Here is a 20,508-nt window from a genome sequence, read left to right on the forward strand (position 1 = left end):
ACGAATTATTTAATTATTAAAGAATGAATATAATGTTTCGTCAAAGAAAAGTTCTCTCTCTCTCTCTCTCTCTCTCTCTTTTTTTCTTTCTTTCTCTTTTGTTATTAGTCAATAAAGCGATTTTTAATCCGAGGTAAACATAAAAAATATAAGAAAAAATACTTTCGTCTTATAAATATTCATAAATGGCGTAGCTTTATAAATGCGACATTATGAGATATTATTATAAACGTTTAATGTCTACAAGTATTCATATTTTTCTAAATCACGAATTTCATATGTATGCACGAAGATATATCCACGTTTGTTAGTTTGTAGATAAATTTCAGTATATTTTCGCGAATATGGATTTTCATGATTTCCATGGAATTGGGAGCTAATATTTTTCTCGGTCACGTTTTTGCAAAAAAGATTTATTTCCCTAAGTCAAACATTATACTGGTTTTTTCATTTTCTTTTATGCAAAATAGATTTTGCATACTTGATTATTTACTTTTTCTTTCTTTGATGTATTTTTAATAAAGTTTAAAATTGCATCGACGAGATCGAGTATCTACATTTATTGACTAATTAATCCATTAATCTAATATTAATGAGTAATAAGTCATCTTTTTGCCATTTCCAAAGACGAACATTTTGAAATTATCAATTATAAATAACGGATATTTTATTATTTTTAAACGTCGACAAAACGAAATTTTCCTTCACTATTATCTCTTTTTAAAAATAGGTTTCACGATCCATTAACTTCTCTCATTAATTTAATCTCTTTGTCTCTTCTTTTCGCTTCTTTATCTTTTCTTTCTTTTCTTTTCTTTTCTAGTATTTCGATTTGAGATTTTCTTTATTTTAGAAGAACTGAGATACACACATGTTCACATATAATTTCTGTATAAATATTACATGTGTACATTTTCCTATATACCTATTACATAGGTACATAAATATATACAAGATGTTCCAGGCTTAAACGATGAAATTTCAGTATTATTACATACACATATATATATATATATTTATATGTATATTAATGTATTATTTATTAATTAATATATTATTATATAAACTGTATTTATATAATAATTCTTTTTCTTATTTCTACTTATAGAAAATACTGGTGAAGTTTGATCGTTTAAACCTGATACACCCTGTATATACTTTCGTATATATTCTCTTTTCTTTTCTTCTCGACGTGATAATACCTCGCTCGCTGAAAACACTGGTGGTTTCTTAATCAGAAAGTAGAAAAAAAGAAGAAACATTTCGAAGAATAGCTAGGTATCTAGCTTTAGTTCATGTTTCGGAAGTTTGAATTTCTCCATTACCTGCCCTAGCTTTCTTAATCTTTGTTTTATCGTGAGAAAACATCTAGGGGATGAATTGTGAATTTGTACTTATTGAAAGTAAGAATGATGGACATATTCGTTCTTACAAAAATGTTCGTTTAATGAGAGACATTCTTTTACGAATTATGCATCTTTTTAAATTTATATTAAAATATTCTGTATCAAATCTACAAATATCAATTTTACAAATTTGTTGTTAAATATAAGGAAAAATCTTTTTTTCTTTGGTTCTTGGTCAGAATGATATAATTAAATATTGAAAATATTGAAAGTAATATTATATTTATTAATCTTCGATAATCTAAATTTTTTGAGTAAAAAAATATAAATTATGTAGATTATGTAATATAACTGTATTATATATAAACAGTATAAATTTCACATATTGATGTATTATTTTATGGGACTTTAGTATAGACTTTAAATATGTTATTGGGACTTATAGTATTATATATGTAGTTGGACTTACACGTCTACGTAATTCTAATTTGCACTTTTGTTTCACTATTTGTTTCTCTCCGAGATCTCTTCGTTCTTAACCTCTCGATAATAAATTATTCGATAACGAAAAAGAGCTTCGATTTTCTTACATCAAATTCTGCTTAGACTCCGCGTTTGCAAATTTATCGAACTTGAGATAACTCCTTTAATGTAAATTACGTCGATGGAACGGAGGCTGAACTGAAACTGAACTGGAATATACATATCGACTTTTAAGGTAAACGATGAAGGTCGTAACAAATAGAATTGATAACATTTTCTCTCTCTCCTTCCCACTCTCCGTCAGTTTCTATCCCTCTCTCTCTCTTTCTCTATCTCTCTCTTTCTCTCTCTTTCTCATCTTCTCTCTTATTTACAAATAGATAAGGAAATAGATTTTCTGCGAACAGTTAATAATAATCTAACGGGTTTAGTCAAGTGATTATTAATTGTCATTGTCATTTGGTCGTTGGTTGTCCTTATCAAAATATATGAAAATATAAAAATTATCGATTTAGTATAAATTAAAAACCTGAATCTTAAAGGAAAAGGATTTATTCTGACTGCTATTTAAATGATATCATTATAATATTATGAGACTGTATAATACTAAGGAATGTACATTATGATAATCTTCTGAAGAATGGACTTTTACTATTTTCTATTTTTTTTGATATAAAAATAAACTTTCCTTATGCTGTAATATTCTTCTCTAAGCAACCTATACATTCTTCCTCTTTATTTATTTCCTAAGTTTCTGTATATACTATTCAAATTAGATTCAGACTTTGAGCTATTCGGAAACTAATTTTTAACAAACGAACAATGAAAACAATCACGAATATTTTTATTAAAATAAGTATGCAAATTTTTGTATAATTAAATATTCTATTTTGGCTGCTCGAAAAGTCTTATTTTCAAGAACGTATAGAGTAACGAAGAAAAAAATCAGATTTGATTTTCTTTCTCTCTCTCTCTCTCTCTCTCTTTCTCTCTCTCTCTCTCTCTCTCTCTCTTTCTCTCTCTCTCTCTCTCTCTCTCTCTCTCTTTCTCTCTCTCTCTCTCTCTCTCTCTCTCTATATATATATATATAGTATTTTATTAGTTTCCTCCTTATTGTTTCGAATAAGACCGTGTTTTGTTTGAATTTGTTTTTAATGAAAAATGAACATTTAAACTTCTGAATTTGAAATTTTTATTTTCGAATAAAAAGAGACGTAATATATCAGTAATATATTAGACGTACGAATTTAGCTATGCCGTTTCTTTAAAAAATTCATTTGAAATTTGGGTTTTTGGCGAATGAGTCCGATTACTGTTGGATGCTAGAATTAAATTAAATAAAAAGAAAATTCTTTATAATTTTGCTTGAACATCAATTACTAATCAAAATTAAAAAAAGAGCCCATGATCAAGATTTATTTATGTTATAAATATATCCGTAAATTTTTAGTTTATCTTAAATATATATCTGAAACTGAACAACAAATTCAAGATGCTCGTAGATCAAACGAATTATGACCCTTTCCTTTTATTTTTTAGTCGTAATTGCAGTGCAGTCATTCCGTACGAGGGATAACATATGAAATTATTTAAATAATTTCGATATTAACAATCCAATCGCACTCCAAGTACAATCAAAAATCATTTCTTTTTCTAATTTCCTTCAAACATCTACATAAAACGTTAAAACGTAGAGATAGCCTCATTGCTGTCGACTCTAAAATATAATAATAGTATAATATGTACATTAACAGTTATATCCAAGAATATATTTATTTATTACAACTCGACTATATTCATTAAACTTTTGATGCGAGGATATGGGACGTGTACTTGAAAAATAACGAATGATCGCATTTTATGTCGAAATTCAAAAATTTTATTTCAACATAAGTTTAATTGCATAGAGTTATTTAAATCGATTTTAATTATTATATCATCAGAATTCTTATTGCATCAACAAAAATTCTAAAATTTTATTTCATTCACATTGAACATGAGTTCAATTGCATGGATTTATTTAAACACAGTTTCAATTATTATATCATTTTTTTTTATCAGAAAGCTTGTATAATGTGGTTAATTTAATATACTTTCTTATAATTTTAATTACTAGTAAAGCAGTTGTAAAGATATAAGGACTAGAGTAAGTTGCAGAGATATAAGGACTATGTGAAATGAATTTTCCTACTGATGCATGTGCGTGTCCGTATGAACTCGTAGTTCCTCGAGAATTCTAATGCGTATTATTATTTTCTCTTTGTTTCACTCTGTTTTTCTCTTTTGCTCTCATTTTCTTTGCCTAACGATCATACCATTCGTTATAATATAAAATCTTAAGGTAGTTACATTTTGTTAATCTCAAAAATAAAGGAACAAAATTTTATTAAGATGATTTTATATGAGCATATGAAATCATAATATATTATTTAATGTGTATTATATTTATATATTATAGAATATGATTTATTCGATCTAATCATATCCATATCAAGATTCATGCAAGTGTAAATAAGTCTTTCAAAGAAGAAAAAGATATATGTACAAAAGTTTCTTTTAAAAATTTTTCTTATGATATAATACCAGACTTTATTCGCGTTTACAACTCAATGCATCCTATTGAAATAGATAGTCTCCGCGCATTCTAAAGAAAGCAATCATAAAATTCGAAGTGTCTTTTCTAGTAAACTGAAAGGACGATATTGAATGGAATACGATATACGATATCATTAAAGATCCCTTCGGGGTACTCACATTTCTTTCATATATTCTTTATCCATTCTTTGGTACACAAGAACGTTTCTTCTTCGCTTAATTCTCCTAAATTTACATAAAATATTCCAATATAATTCATAATCTAATAAATTTTCCTTTTTTTTCATAATCTAATAAGTTTTCTTTCTTTTTTTTTTTTTTTTTTTTTTTAATAGAGATAATAACTTAACTTTACATAATCGATCGACGATATTGACAATGATTTCATCAATTAATTCGTTCGAATAGAACTTTTATGTTTAGTTGTTAGCAAACGTCGATCATATGATCGATCGATCATTATGATTAAGAAGATTAATTTTGTTTGTTCTCGAACACTTTGCGTTGACGTTTAAGTAAAAGAATGGTTCCTTTTATTGATGTATATACTTTGTGTTTAATTTGATATTACCGTTAGTATAAAATTTCTTTATTTCTTAATTTATAATTCTAAATATATCTTAGAATAGTATAGTTTGAAAAAATATACACACGATAACATATATTCTTAAAAATGAAGATTTTAAAAAAGATCTTTTTAAAATTTTTTAAAAGAGATTCTGTAGGACATAAAATACGTCGTTTAAATATCCGCATTAAATCTTAAAGACCTATTTTTAAATGGTTGAATATAAATATGTAAAGTACCTATAACATTCGCGTTGATTTCTAACGAACGTTGACGAGTCGTTTAGCTCGAATTGATAGTTTGAAAATGTAACGCTGATTGGCGTCTCATAGGTTTGCACCATTTCGTAAAAACAGAAGCACATACACACACACACACACACACACACAGACACACATGTATTCCTATTGAGAACATACGTATACATGAATATATATGCATATATGTCTATGATATCGAGGATGTTTTCATATGATCGTGCGAAAGTGGCTACTAACGAGAGTGCTAGAGATCGAAGAACAGATTGCAGCTATTGCATCGAACCCGAGTTGGCAGGAACTATCTCGAAAATTACGTGTATATGTACGTGTACGAGTTTGTCGTATTATATACATAATGACAGTGATACACAGAGAGAAATATAAGAGATAAATAGGAAGTATCTTTTAAGGTAAATAACAATACCAATTATATTATTAAGAATAGAAATAATGAATAGTAAATATTAATAAAAAAATTTGTGTATATATATTCATACATATTATACCTAAGTATATTATAAATATACATTTCTTTAATAGCTTTTCATTATTTATTTTATAATATTTTTTTTATTTTTTATATTAAAAAAATAAATATACATATATTAATGAAAAATATTTATCGATTTTCGTATTATACAGATGCTTGGATCCATTTATAAAATACATAAATAGATTTACAGACAGATTTATTATCAGAAACTCGATAGAAATAACTCATTCGAAACAATCTGTATGTGTAGATAGACATTATATCAATTAGCAATGTTTATTGATTTTCATTAATTGGATCTATTTCTAAAATACACAAATAGATTTACATATATTATATAGAACAGAAATTCTTAAAGGCAATAACACGAGGAGAAATTTATTACATGTTTATCTTTTAAACGCTTGAGACATCAACACTAACAATAGTCTTTCCTTTTTTTCCTAAAACTATAGTCGTAATTAAGATTCACGAAATATAATTGGACACGAAAAGTATCTAATCTAATTTAGTGTCTCCAATGACCCTTTTCCAGGCTTTTTAATTATGTCAAGCAAATCTTTCTTTGTTTTATTTTCTTTTCGTACCGTTTTGATTTTCCACTCGTTCCATTTTTCTTTCCTCTTTCTTTTTTTTTTTTTGTCTTTCCACTCCAACTTCGAAAGAACGCTTCGCTCGCGCCTGAATTCGTGGAAAGCCACTTAGGCAAACGCTAATTAGGAAATTTTCGTGTGACACCGACGCTACTAGAACTTGGCTATTAAAGTTTGCTATGTTGAATTTATTTTATTTTGTGTATTTTTCTTGTGTTTGAGGTTTGAAAAGGTTATTTATTGTAAGTAAGTAATCAATGTAGTACAGAGAAAAGCAAAAATGGAAGATAAAAAGTGACATACACAGACAGAGAGAAAAAAAAGGAAAGGATAAACAAACAGGAAGAGAGAAACAGACAGACAGATTGGACAAAAACAGGATGAAATAGATAACAGAGAGAGAGAGAGAGAGAGAGAGAGAGAGAGAAAGAGAGAGAGAGAGAGAGAGAGAGAGAGAGAGAGAGAGAGAAAGAGAGTAAAAGGAACGAACGCTAGTAAAAGCCGTCAGTTTTTGAGAGAAGAACGAGACGGACTAAACGAATTCGCAGTAGAAATTAACGTTGAGGGGTAAAAAAAGTTTCTTCGAAAATTGCGGGTGGGTGGTAGTCGAGACAAGTCGAATATTGACTTCGTTTTACTTAATGGAAAATTCTTGTTGTGCATAAGACTGTGGTGCCTCGTAGTTTTCGCTATTGATCGACGTTTGAAAACGGGGATCAAACATATAATTTCCATCATTAACCTTAAACACCTTTCTATGAATGAAATTCATTACTTCCTGTCATTTTAGATCTTCATCTTTTAAGATCTTTTTCTGCTTTTATTTTTTTTTTAAATACTAAATTCCGATGCTTCCGATACTTACATATTAATACATAGAAGGTAAGAATCGCTTTGTACTAATAAAAAAAAAAAAATAAAAATTTTCTATATTCATGATATCATAATTTTTTTTTTTATTTTTTGTTCTGCTTTTGTTCTTTTTTATTCTATCCAATCTTTTTTGTTAATCTTCTTACTCGTTCGTTCTTTCGCTAATCATACTTTAAATATGATCGTAAAAAGTGTATTATGCAATCACTATCGGAAAAATTGTTGCTTTGCTTTACGTCTGTTCGAAATTTTGCATTTTGGATCATGATTCAAATATATATGTATGTATATATATATATATATATATATATATATATATATATATATACGTGTAAAACTTTTTTAATTATAGCAATAAATTGGCTGAACAAATTTTACTGACTGTTTGCCATCGCAGAAAAGTTATATTGTATTGTTCGCTTGAGAATGTTCAAATTGGTATTTAATTACTAATAAACCCTTTTTTTACTTAAACATTAGCGAAATAGCCGAAGCGATTTAATCGAAGAACATCTTTGTTTAAAAATGAAAATATTTTATTTGTACTATTATGTAGCATATATAATATAATTAGACATTTGTAACATAATTAGTCATTTGTAGAAAAGTTTGACAGTCATCCTTACTATTTTTTTTTTTTTACAAATCCTATTTGTTTGATTTGATAATGTTGATCACTTTATTATGTAAATGATCTTGTGAGACTCTATACTAACGATGTACTTTGGGTGATGTCGTATACTTTCCCATTAATTAAAGATGCACACGTCTAGATTCGAATCCAGTACCAAAGCAAGGAAGTTCGATACGAGTAAACGATGATTAATTAATGTGTGAACGGAATTGAAATTAAACATTAAACTTTTTGAAAAAATTAATTAGATGGTAATCAAAACGTAGCATAAAAGGAAAGGTTAACAATAATATTAATTTTGTGTTTTGAAAGTAAAATGTGTAGGAACATTAGCAATGTAAATTTAAATTGCTAATAATTGCTAATCCGTTCGTTATCGATTGCTGGGTGAAACTAACTGGGTCACTCCTACACATACTATTTTAATTGTGCTTCATTTGTTATACGCATATAGGTAAACATCTTACATCTCTTTAACAAGCAATTAAAGGTCTTTGACACATGTAATGAAATATCGTCACACTGCTCGTGGCTTTAAATCAAATCACACTGTGAAATTATCGTATTTGTCATAATCTGCGCATCAACGATTATTAATTCAAAATTAAAATTCTTTAATTTTAGATAAAGTATAATTAAATCAAATTAAATTAAAATTATACAGTTAAATAATTGTTTTTTTTTGTATAAGAAATAAATTTTTAAGATCCATTTAAATTCATTTTTTTTTCCATATGTATTGCTCTTTAATAAGAAAAATTTGATTGTCTTATATATTAACAATTATTAACAATTCTATATATTATACATTCTATATATTAACATGTCTAAATGTTTGTTCATATTTCCCTTTCGTAATTCAATAATTTTTCAAATTAAATTCAATTTTTACAAAAAGATTTGTTTTTTGTTTTTATAATCGTACAGTCAATTATTTAAATTGGAAAGACAAAATGTTCTAATAATTTTAAGGTATGTAACAATATTATTTTCTTAAAAGGATTTTTTCCGAGATAAAATTGTTGTTTGCATAATTGATGGATCCTGTATATTACAAAATTTTATTAAAATCAAATTAAAATCAAAACTTCTGGATTAGAAATTTTCCCTTATTAAAGCACAGGCGTGTATATATTTCATCGATGAAAAAATAATTTTTCTACTACTATTATTTGATCAGCATTTATAGAATATTTCTATTGATTCAGCGATTTCAGATATTATTATTTATATGAACAATATATATGTATAAATTCTCCATGTATGGATAAGAGGTAATAATATCGTAATATTACCTCTGTGATAATGTAATAACAGAGGAAACATTGAAAAATATTGTTATAATAGAAGCGAAAATTTGCTAAAGAGAAAGAAAGATCGGAGATAAATTGATTTTGCAAACGAAATCTGTACGTGTTTGATTTATTATTAGAATCTCAACTTAAAGCCTTATCCCTACTAAAATAACAATAAGGAAGTTACTTTTTCCTTTTGTTGTTACATGTTCCAAAATGTTTTTCTCAAATAACAACTTATAGAAACGTTTTGTCCACATTGAAGAAACATAATTTGAGAAACATTTATGTTTTGTTGGTAATAAAAATCTGAAAAAAAAACGTTCATTAACAAGTGACGACTTTTTTAAGTTATATGGAACATCAGGAAAAAGTTCTTCATTGTTACTTCAGTAAGGACAAGTTTTAATAATCACGCTTAATGAGAAATTATAGAAATTTTCCCGTCAGTAGTTGAGTTTTTGGAAGTAAAGTATTGTTAAACTCCGGTTACGTTTCTTGTTATTCAATTTTAAATTTATTACGTTTGTTTATTATATTTATTCAAAGGAAACGATCTTAGCTTGTGACTGAACGTAATGAAGTTAAAGTTTTACTGCTGGTATTAAAGTGCGATCATAAATTCATTATATATATATGCATAGTATAGATTTAGTGCGTATTTTTACTGAATTATTTATTCTTTAATTTGTTAGCCGAATGACGTACATCAACATATGTATGTATGTATATTGTACCGTTCCTTGTTAAATTTGCTTGAAAAAATGCTGTGTCAACTATAATAATCAATCGAACAATCATTTCATCGTACTTTAATTTTGTCATCGTTGGAATATAAAAAGAATTCGTTTAGATATTATAATGGATGGATTTAAAGGGATAAATTTTTTCTTGGCAATAAAATTGATCAGATGTTTCTGCGAATTCTTTTTCGAATACTTTTAAAATGTTCAAAAATACAATACGATTGTGATACTAGTGCAAGAATGTGAAGTCAAAGAAGTACAATAGAAATGAACCTCTTTCAATGGATACTACTACTTTTTATTCTTTTATTACTCAACCTTTTCTCACTCTTTCTTTTTGTATTTACTCTCTTTACTTATTGATTCGTATTCCCATTACTAGAATCTATTTAAATACTTCTACTCGCGCATCAACTCTATTTTTCTTTTCTTTTTTAATTTTTATCTTACTCTTTCTCTCCATTATTCATAAATTATCAAATAAAAATTGCAAATTTATTATATATCAAATATTTTAGGACAATATTTAAATGAACATACATACAGTCATTTTATTTCAATTAATTTCGTTTCGATGAACGCGATATATGTAATCACTTGATTCAATTTGAAATCCATCCCGATCCAAATAATATCTCGATAAATTTCGAGTTTTATCCCAAAAACTAGACGAGGTATGATCCATAAAACTGAAACGGAAATCTATACAGTCGATAAAAATATACCAGAAGTAGGAGATAGTAGGTGGGAGGAAGTGGGTAGTAGTGGAATAAAGGTAATCATATCCTGCGAGAATGAATTTTATTCAGTTTCTCTCGTTTTTTCTTTTTCTTTTCCTTGGAGAACATTTCGAGGATCGAACGTTATTGGAAAATATCGAGCTGGCATCGTACAAACGGCAGAAAGTGCTGGTATGTAAGATTTTTTCACAATCTTTTCATCGACGACGGAAAAATTGTTCTCTCTTCATTCGGCATATCTCTGTACTGGACAGAACTGCTTCTTAAAGAGGAACTTCGAAGTTCGGCTTATGCTCGTTGTTTATAAAAGAGAAGAATTTTGATTATAAAAACGATATCCGTAGCAAAATTTTTCTCTTTTATTATAAGAGAATAACGATCAGTGTTGTTTGAAAATTAAGATTATTTAATTTTACTACTAAATTTAATCGTTGGATATATATTATTTTTTTTATTTGAAGTTTTTGTTAGATTGAATTTATGCGTTCTTAATTTATTCACACATTGACAATTTTTATAATGGCCGATTAAATAATTTTATCACTTAAAATTTTTACTTTTCTCTTCTGATATACGCGTGCGTTTTTTATTTTCTTTTTTTTTTTTTAACTGATTTGGTGTCTTGTGAACGAGCTCTTAGTCATTCAATTCGTGTCAGAAGAGAAGATCAATTTTCAGTTCGACTAAACTTATGGATCTTTTTTCTTAGTGACTGGCTGGGTCATGCGTTTGACAAAGGATCTCCTTGTCTCTCATGTACCTTTGTCTTCCTAATATACTCTAATATAGCAGCTATGTTATAGTATGTAATTTTATCCTGCCCATCTATCTCCAAAATCAAGAAATAACAGATGGCATTGTTAAGTCGATACATTTACCGCTACTGATATTCTCCTTAGTTTAGTATAAATATATATATATATATATATATATATATATATATATATATATATATTTCCATCAAGCGTGATGGGTAACAATGATTAAAAAGAAAAAGAAAAAGAAAAAAAAATATTTTTGTATCTATTTTTTTTTTCGAAGTAATACATCAAGCATTCGCATTATTTCAGATAATATTTTATATGATGTTCTGTGATATGAAAGGTACATATAAAAAAAAAAAATCCTTTCCCATCGTAGTAAATAATAAGAAGGTATTTTTTTTCAAGGTAATAAATCAATTGAAACAAATATTGAAAAAAGAACTTTTCTTATATTTTATCGTTATGATAATACCGATAAATTTACGTAACTCATGGATAATAACTGTTATATAGCTCGCTATAGAAAAAAAAAAAAAAAAAAAAAAAAATAGTGCGGTCGTAGTCATAATATTTTATCTCGCGACGATATATCATGTACATTTTTTTCCGAAATAATTCAGCTTGTTTCGGATAAGAATGATGATGATCGTTTTATACTTATAGTATTCGATTGTTCTTCTCACGAAATTTATGTTCATTCTTTTAATGTTACAGGTATTACATCCACGTTCATCGATGTGATTGTTGATCCTGAATAGAATGGGTATTGAATATTTCTGTGTAATTGAAGAAAATGGAATTAGAAAGAATTACACATCTACACATACGCACATCTACCCAACCAGTCATAAACAACAAACATACACACATAAAACAAAGAATATATTTGATGGTTGTGTTTTGACGTTGTACAAAAGGAATGTATTATACGAGTGGAATGATTTCATGACGCTCAATTCGACTAACGAAGTTACTAAAGGTGTCGCAAATTAAATATAGAAGTGTAAAATACGTATACTATATACATATGAAAGAATATGAATTAAAAATATTTCCATTTAAATAATGAATCGAAACTTTGTAATGTTTCGGCTTTTTTTTATTTATTTATTTTTTTTTTTTAAATAAATAAAAACAGCGAAATTCAAGATACTATAGTCAATGAAGTTGTACATGCAAGAGTGAGATAAATAATAAAAACATATAGTATAATTTTAAATAAGACTAATAAGCTTAATGATAAAACTTTACCAGATCCATCGAAATACAGTTAGCGACACGAAATCCTTCCGCCGTTTAAAAATTAATATTGTTTAAAAATGTAAATATCTCTTGTAAAAAAAGGAAAGAAAGGAAAAGATGGAGAAAAAGGTAAATTGTTAAATTAAGATAAGATAAGATAATTACATTTACGATATTATCGAAGATTATTAAGATTTCGAGACGTGTTAATTAAATGAGCCCTTTTAATTATTACACTATTATTAATAACATTGACTGATTGTAAACGAGCTAACTGAACGAGCTTTCGATAAAATTATATATATATATATATATATATATATATATCTAATTTATTTATCGTTTAAAATAAATAAACTGTGTGTGTACACGAAAAGAAGACGACCAAAACTATGGACGAACGCGGATGAATAAAAAAAAAAGTTTAAGTCGTTTCCTTTTCGAAAAACTCTAATATTTTATCGTAAGGTTAATGGAAGAATCAATTAAAAGAAAATCGATCGACGACGATTGTATAGTGTATTATTAATGAAGAGAAATAAAATTTCTGTCAATATATAATAATTCGTAATTAAATGATTTTTTATAATTAAGATTATAACCGAGAATTACGTTCGTTTTATTTATAAAAATGGATTATCAATCTCTACATTATTTCTTCAATAGGATTTTCGAAAATGAGATTTTAAAAGGAACGTTTACGATTTTATCGTGATAAATGAAGAGGAGAATCTCGTCGATGATTCGAAGAACGTGTCTTTTTGGGAACAAAATCGATCGTTAATTAGCTATAATTTCGTTGATGAAACAGAGAGATAAGAGCTTTTTCCCTAATGAAACTATGCTAGCGAGAAAGCGAAATAAAGGATATATTGTTAACAAACGAATTAGTTGCTCTTTTGAGAAAATTAATGTTCCGGAAAAACGAAGCTCGAGATTTTTTTTCTTTTATTTATTATATCTTTTCTCTTCTTTTATACCTTTTGTTGGAATTTGATTTTGAATAATGATTTTAATAATTTCTAGTAAAAGCCAGTCATCCATGGAATTTAAATAAATACATACATATAAACACAATTTATATTAAAATATGGATTTAATACTATAAATTTTAAATATTACGTGATTTAAATTAAAATAGATTTGAGATTATAGATTTAAAAATATATATACAATATGTACAAAATTTAAATTAAAATGATTTGATATTTTAATATTTTAAAGTGAAAATAAAATTTCAATTTTTATCTCTCTCTTTCTCTCTCTCTCTCTCTCTCTCTCTCTCTCTCTCTCTCTTGCTTTCTTTCTCTCTCTCTTTTTCTTGACAGATTAAACTATTCTCGGTTTGTTATATTATTTCTTTGAAAATTATTATTAATGAATCGTGACTTTGAAAAAACAAAAAACAATCGAGAGTTGAGTTTTTGTTTTTATACCTTTTCTGAATGATTTTCATTCATCTTATTCAAATTAATGAAAACTAGGAAAGTAACATATATTTTCTAGATTGTATGTAAAATTTCACCCTTTTGGAGAAGCAAAACAAGAGTTACAGTTAAAAAAGAGATAACAATTTTGATCCTTCAAATGGGCATCTGTCGGCCGATGTAGCTTCTCTCTCCTCGTCGAAAGGATTAAAGTGTGCTTTTACGATGTCACATAAAATTAAAAGGACTTAAGTTTTATGAGGGCACCATCGCTACGTCGTAAATATCGATATCTTCATATCGTACACCGCAAACTTTCATTTATGAGTTTTTTTCTTGACTTTTGATGACATATACAATAAAATAAAAGGAGAGATAAGAGAAAGAAACGATCGAAGAAGAAAAGAAATGAATAAACAAAGGAAAACAAAAAAGAAAAGAAAAGAAAAAAAAAGAAATTCCGTTTCTCTCGAGATTGTTAATAAAACGTTGTAAATACGCACGTTTGCCTTTAAATATCTTCTTGTTTATTTGTCATAGAAAATAATCGATGAAACCGACTGTAAATTATTACTTTCATAGATCCTTCGAATTCGATAAGGTAAGTGATACTTGCTATGTTAGCATGAATAATCATTTACGCTTGCACTAGTATCGAAGTTACACTTGAGAAGCGCATCGTTTCTTGAACGCTAATAACGACTATGAACCTTATCCTTAAGAGAAACAACAATGTATGTTCAGAGAAGAGGAAGCAAAAGCGTTTTTGGAGCGGAAGAGGTTTGAATGAACCCATGAAACGGAGGTTTATGGATCGCCTATCCAACCGAGTGGTTTATGCATAAATAAAATCACGTAGTGTACGTGCCTATCTCCTTATGTACTTGCTGACTTTTTTTCGCACTTGCATTAACATAAAATAAAATTGGAAGTTACCACGCCTACGTAACTATTATACCTTCTTTTCTTTTTTTTTTTCTCGGAATTGATAATCAATTTTAGTAAGATCATGTGTGCCTTATAATGTCCATTCTAAAAAAGTCTATAAATCATTAAAAAATACTTGATAAAATTGCCAAACATTAACATTAATTATTTTTAAGTGACATTTTCAATTGAATTTTAATTAACTAATTATGATTATAATAATCGGATTCATTTTATGTTTATTAAATTATATGTTTATAAGTTATAGATCGAATTTTAAATTTATTTATTATAAAAAATAATTACACACACACATATACATACACACACATACATAAAGAATAATTGTAGTAAGATGATTATATTATATTGTGTCATAAAAAAGAATTAATTGATAATAGTATATTTAGTCTTGATTAATTTTAATAAATTATGATGGCGATAAATGAAGGCACAATTAAAGTAATGTAAGTAAGTAAACAAAAAAATGTAATATATTTGAAACAGTTAAAAAATACAAAGAAATGTAGCGAGAGTTTCGAGAATCGGATGAGTGCATAAACAAGCGTGACCTGTACCGCGAACAGTCCATTGTTTAGAAAAGTCAAAGAAATATCATGATTGCGTCACTTTATAGGGTGATACTTCTAATACATATTTAATGAATTTGATTTTTGAATATAAAAATAATATTAAGTTTGAATTTATAATAAGAGTTTATGAAGTATTTAAAATTATTACATATTATATAATAAATAAATAATATTATATAAAATATAATAAATGTAATTTGCCTCCATAAATAGACTGTCATTCAATATAATATATTGAAAAATTTTAATAAATATATATATATATATGTATATATATATTTTTATAGCTATATAATTTACGTAGGAAACACTTCTTTGAAAGTATTTTTACGTTCAATCTCGAATGAGGTCAACTTCCGAAACATATCTCTTCCTCTCTCTTTTTCAATCTTGCCCTCTTAGGTCAGTGGTAAATCTGAGTATAGTGGCGCGAAAACAGAAAAGAGAGAATATGGGCCAACCTTGCAACTTAAAGGGGTTCACATCATCACGTATGCACTAGTAATTGCGTCGTCGTCGGAGCAACGGAGAGGAAGAAGAAGGCAAAAAAAAGTATGACGGTCAACTCAACGAAAGTTTTACGAAAGAATTTCATAAGAATTATATTAAATTTACGTAAAAACGTTTCTTTTAATCGTTTGTTATTTTTAATTTATTCATTGTCATAACTTTTTCAATAGAGTTAGATTTACTTTAAGATTAACTGTTATATTAAATTATTCTTTTTTCAAGTTGTTCTCCAAAATTAATTTAAAATTAAAATACTTTTATCGTTTCGACGTAACAAAAATCAGTATTTTCAGTATAACTTTTTTTGTTATATTATATAGACTCAATTAATCAAGAAACTGACAAGAAAATGCTTGGAATTAATTTTCATTGGCAAATAGTTTGCTTGCTCTAAAAGTTTAACTTTGGTAATATGAATAGGGATCTTTACATTTCTTATTATTTATTTGTTCTTATTAATTATTTCGATGAACTACCACGTATTAATAACCACGTCTTAATCACGTTTACAGATTGTCGCGGCTTCAATCAATTTATCTCCAACAACTCTACTCTTACTTTGTCTCCTAGTTCATTTGTCTGGAAAGAGAAGGAGAGAGAGAGAGAGAGAGAGAGAGAGAGAGAGAGAGAGAGAGAGAGAGAGAAGTTTCTATAGTTATTATATTGGAAGAAAAAGTAACAAATAGACAGGTTATCTAAGTTCTGTATCTATCTTGCATAAAATTAATACAGTATTAATAAATATTAAACAGTATTCATAAATATTAAAGATTATCGATCATAAAAATCTTAATAATGATAGGTATATGTGGTATGAATTAATTATTAATAATTTTAATTATTATAATTGATATATGAGTGACAATGAAGAAAAAATGTATAATATTACCAGTAAAAAATATTTTGTATTATATGCATATACGATATATTGAACAAGAGACGGAATACATACACACACATCACACCATACCACACACATACATACACATAGACATGTGGTCGAAATTCTCGGAACTTGATTAAAACGTCTCTACAAATTAATTCGCGGTTGTGTGTTTACGCCGATACTCGTCACCTAACGGGAGACAATTTCGGAGTTGGTCAAATTACGCCGAGAGCCAATCTCCGAAAATACATTTGAGTATTCCCGTACTACTATTACGTGTGTCGTACTTGACTTATTAATCAAGATTCATTAGAATCTTCACTATGATAAATGTAATTATTTTATGTTATACTTAATATATTTCATACTACTACATACTCTATATATGTTTTTATATTATATGTCATTTATTATTATTGATTTTATTGATACTTTATCCTTTTGGATTGAATGTTGATGAGAATATACGCGTTCTGTTATCAGTCGTGCATATCCGATTTATTCACCAATATTACATATATTCGATTAATGAGACTTTGATGATTCGTTTAATTTGTTAAACCAATGAAACATACAATATTACGAGCAGTAAAATTGATATCGATTACAATATTAATGTGTATTATAATTATACAGATAATAGGATGATGAACATTTTCATATTACAAGTAATAATTCGATTGTATAATAAAGAATACATTTTTACAGATTCTATTAAAAAATAATTCATTCCTTTTTTCGAATTAATTCTTACATTTGGAATTTCCTCTTTTTTTTTTTTTTAATATTTCTCCAATATGTTAACATTTTTCGAAAGGATTTATCAAATTAAATTATCAAAGGGAATGTTATGATTTTTAATAAATTTGGAAAAATTAAAAGAGAGAGAGAGAGAGAGAGAGAGAAGAAGAGAGAAAATATATAAAAACATAATTTTTTCATAATAGAGTATTAAATTTAATTCGAAGGATAGCCAGAGAGAAAGAAAAAAGCATTATTAATTAAACAATTTATATCTTCAATATTTAAAGGCAAACTGGCATACCTTTTTTAAGCGATCTGTTTACATGCATTAAGATGAAGAAATATCTATTTACGCGCTTATATGATGTCATTATTATTAATTAGAACAGATCAAAGAGTTTCGAAGAAGAACATGAAGTCGATAACGTGAAAAAGATGATAAGAAATTTATCGAACGAACTTTCAACTCTTTATACGATGAAAATCGAATTTATTTGTAGATAGAATAGACGTAGTTATATAACATGATCAAAGGCTTATGTAGTCGTTTAATATTTAATGCCTGACAGATTATGCGAATACGGACACCACAATATTCGCCGCATAGGTGCATACAACATGCTTTGCCTATCAGCTACGCAACCTGGAATTCGCAGATTAATACATTTGGCAGAAACATAATCGATCGTACTCTATGGTTTGAAAGCAGAACATGTATTATCGAATACAACGGAAGTGAATTATGAGTTTCATATGTATCCATACATATATGTACATACACATTCGTATTTCATAAGTATGCTAAGATCGAATAATAATTTTTAATAGTATTATTTGAAATCGATAAGATTACGTTTTACACGTATTACATTTACCGGAGTTTATATTATGAATTAACAAAATGAAATTACTTAAGAAATATTGAGGTTTTAAAAACATTCTCAGAGATTTTCAAAAATTACTTTAAGTTTTTTTATATTCTTTCTTATAAACCATCACCGCATAATATTTTATTTAATATTAATATATATTTATTATTTTTCATTCATAATAAGAGATAGTAACAATTAACAACTGGGTTATCAAATTAGGATAGAAAATTTCTTTCATTTTTCTCGAATATTTTAGATTACATTAAAGTTATTGAACTATCCTAGTGATAATAAAAAAATATCGGTCAATTTCGACGGACGTAACCAAATTAAACACGTAATATTGCATATTGATGAAAGATATCAAATTAGGGCATCGTCAGCTACTGCTTCTATAATGTTCCGATTTATGCATTACGATGTGAGATGTGTTATATAAAGTGAGAAAATTATATGATTAACAGAGCACCGTGTGTTGCCATGTTTTCCAGCCACTTTACGCTGGATTAGTGCGTAATTTACAAGTTTCTGACCTCCCTGAATGACCACTGAAAAATGATCTGCATATTTAATACCATTAACTTAAGGACTGTTAGCGACCAACTACGAATATTTATAAGGATAAATTTTTAGTTGGAATTTAGTAAAAATTCGAAGATACATTAGTTTATTATTCATAATAATATTCATTATATTTATGTAATTTTGATTCCAACTATATGAAAGTTTTAATTCTTAAAAAATGAATATTTTATATCATAAAATGTTTTACTAATGAAATTGTTGTCTGAGTTTCATAGTAAACTTCTGAAACGAAATTAAAATGATCCCAACGTACAATCAACAAAATTTAGTATTTTCTATATCGAAAATGATAGGAAACTCATTCTGTTAGTCTACAGATAAAAAGAGAATTTTTAATGATTGGTTCGAAAGTAGTGATGCGATATGACTTAACGAGAACTATCGAAGTGCTGGAAAAATTTAACCAACGAGTTTGATGCTTCGATAAATTTCTGATCATTGATCCGTATGTATGAACATGATCCAACTTGATCGATCATTATGTGAACTTAAAATTGCCTTCGTCACAATCGTAACAAGAACTTCGTACTTGCTAGTCGGGCCTGATATTGTACGTTTTTAATGGAAATCTCAATGATTAGACGAACGAAACATTATTCTTTGATCTTCATCTCTCTTTCTTGATTATTTTTGATTATTTTATTTATCTTGCTTACTTTTCGTTATTTTAAATTTATTTAAACGACTTACGATGTCTTGATTTTTTAATAATAATAGTAGTAAGTAATAATAATAGTAGTTTCAGAGAAGTATAATCTGGCATATGGTTTTTTCTAACTTTTGTCAGATGTACTATTATTTTTGCAGTATATCAAAATTTCTATTACACACTAACTCGATTGTTAAGTTACGTTTGAGAGAAATATAACCTACAGAATCGATACAATAGATGTATAGTGGAGACAATATTTCCCTATTGCAATAGTAGTTCATATTTTGAATCGGTTTATTTCTATATCTGTTGTCGAAGTTACATTCGCTACGAACGAAAAATAATGAACAACTTTAATAAAAAAATTACTATGACTTACATCGCATGTCATCGAACAGATTTTTATTTTTCATATTTTCACTTGTTATTTTCACAATAATGAATCCTAATCATATTAAAAGCTTAGTGAATTGTATGATACACGTTTATTGGGATTAAAAAGAGATAGAGATAGATAGAAATAAATATATCGAGATGGAGAGAAAGAGAGACAAAGACAGAGAGAAAGGTTAGGTTTTTATAGTAATAAAAATTCTCCATTTTTTAGCCTTCTTCACAATTAGTTGCCGAAGGCAAAATAGGATAAATAATTGTCGTAAGATTAGACTATCTCTTTCTTT

At 27.2% G+C, this 20,508-nt stretch overlaps 2 protein-coding genes across 5 annotated transcripts in view; one reads left to right on the forward strand and one right to left on the reverse strand.

The window, feature by feature from the left end:
* The window catches only part of AstA-R1 (allatostatin A receptor 1), a 45,579-nt gene extending 32,433 nt beyond the window's left edge, over window positions 1-13,146 (forward strand). For both annotated transcript variants that reach the window (XM_035869585.2, XM_035869587.2), the window contains exon 6: window positions 12,105-13,146. The gene's annotated coding sequence lies outside the window, so the exon portion shown is untranslated. The remainder of the gene's footprint in view (window positions 1-12,104) is intronic.
* LOC118443107 (B9 domain-containing protein 1) overlaps window positions 1-20,508 on the reverse strand; it is a 117,931-nt gene that overhangs the window by 33,196 nt on the left and 64,227 nt on the right. The window lies entirely within an intron of this gene.

The sequence above is a fragment of the Vespa mandarinia genome, chromosome 4, assembly GCF_050613455.1.
Source record: "Vespa mandarinia isolate Hongniang chromosome 4, ASM5061345v1, whole genome shotgun sequence".
In the NCBI taxonomy this organism is placed as follows: domain Eukaryota; kingdom Metazoa; phylum Arthropoda; class Insecta; order Hymenoptera; family Vespidae; genus Vespa; species Vespa mandarinia.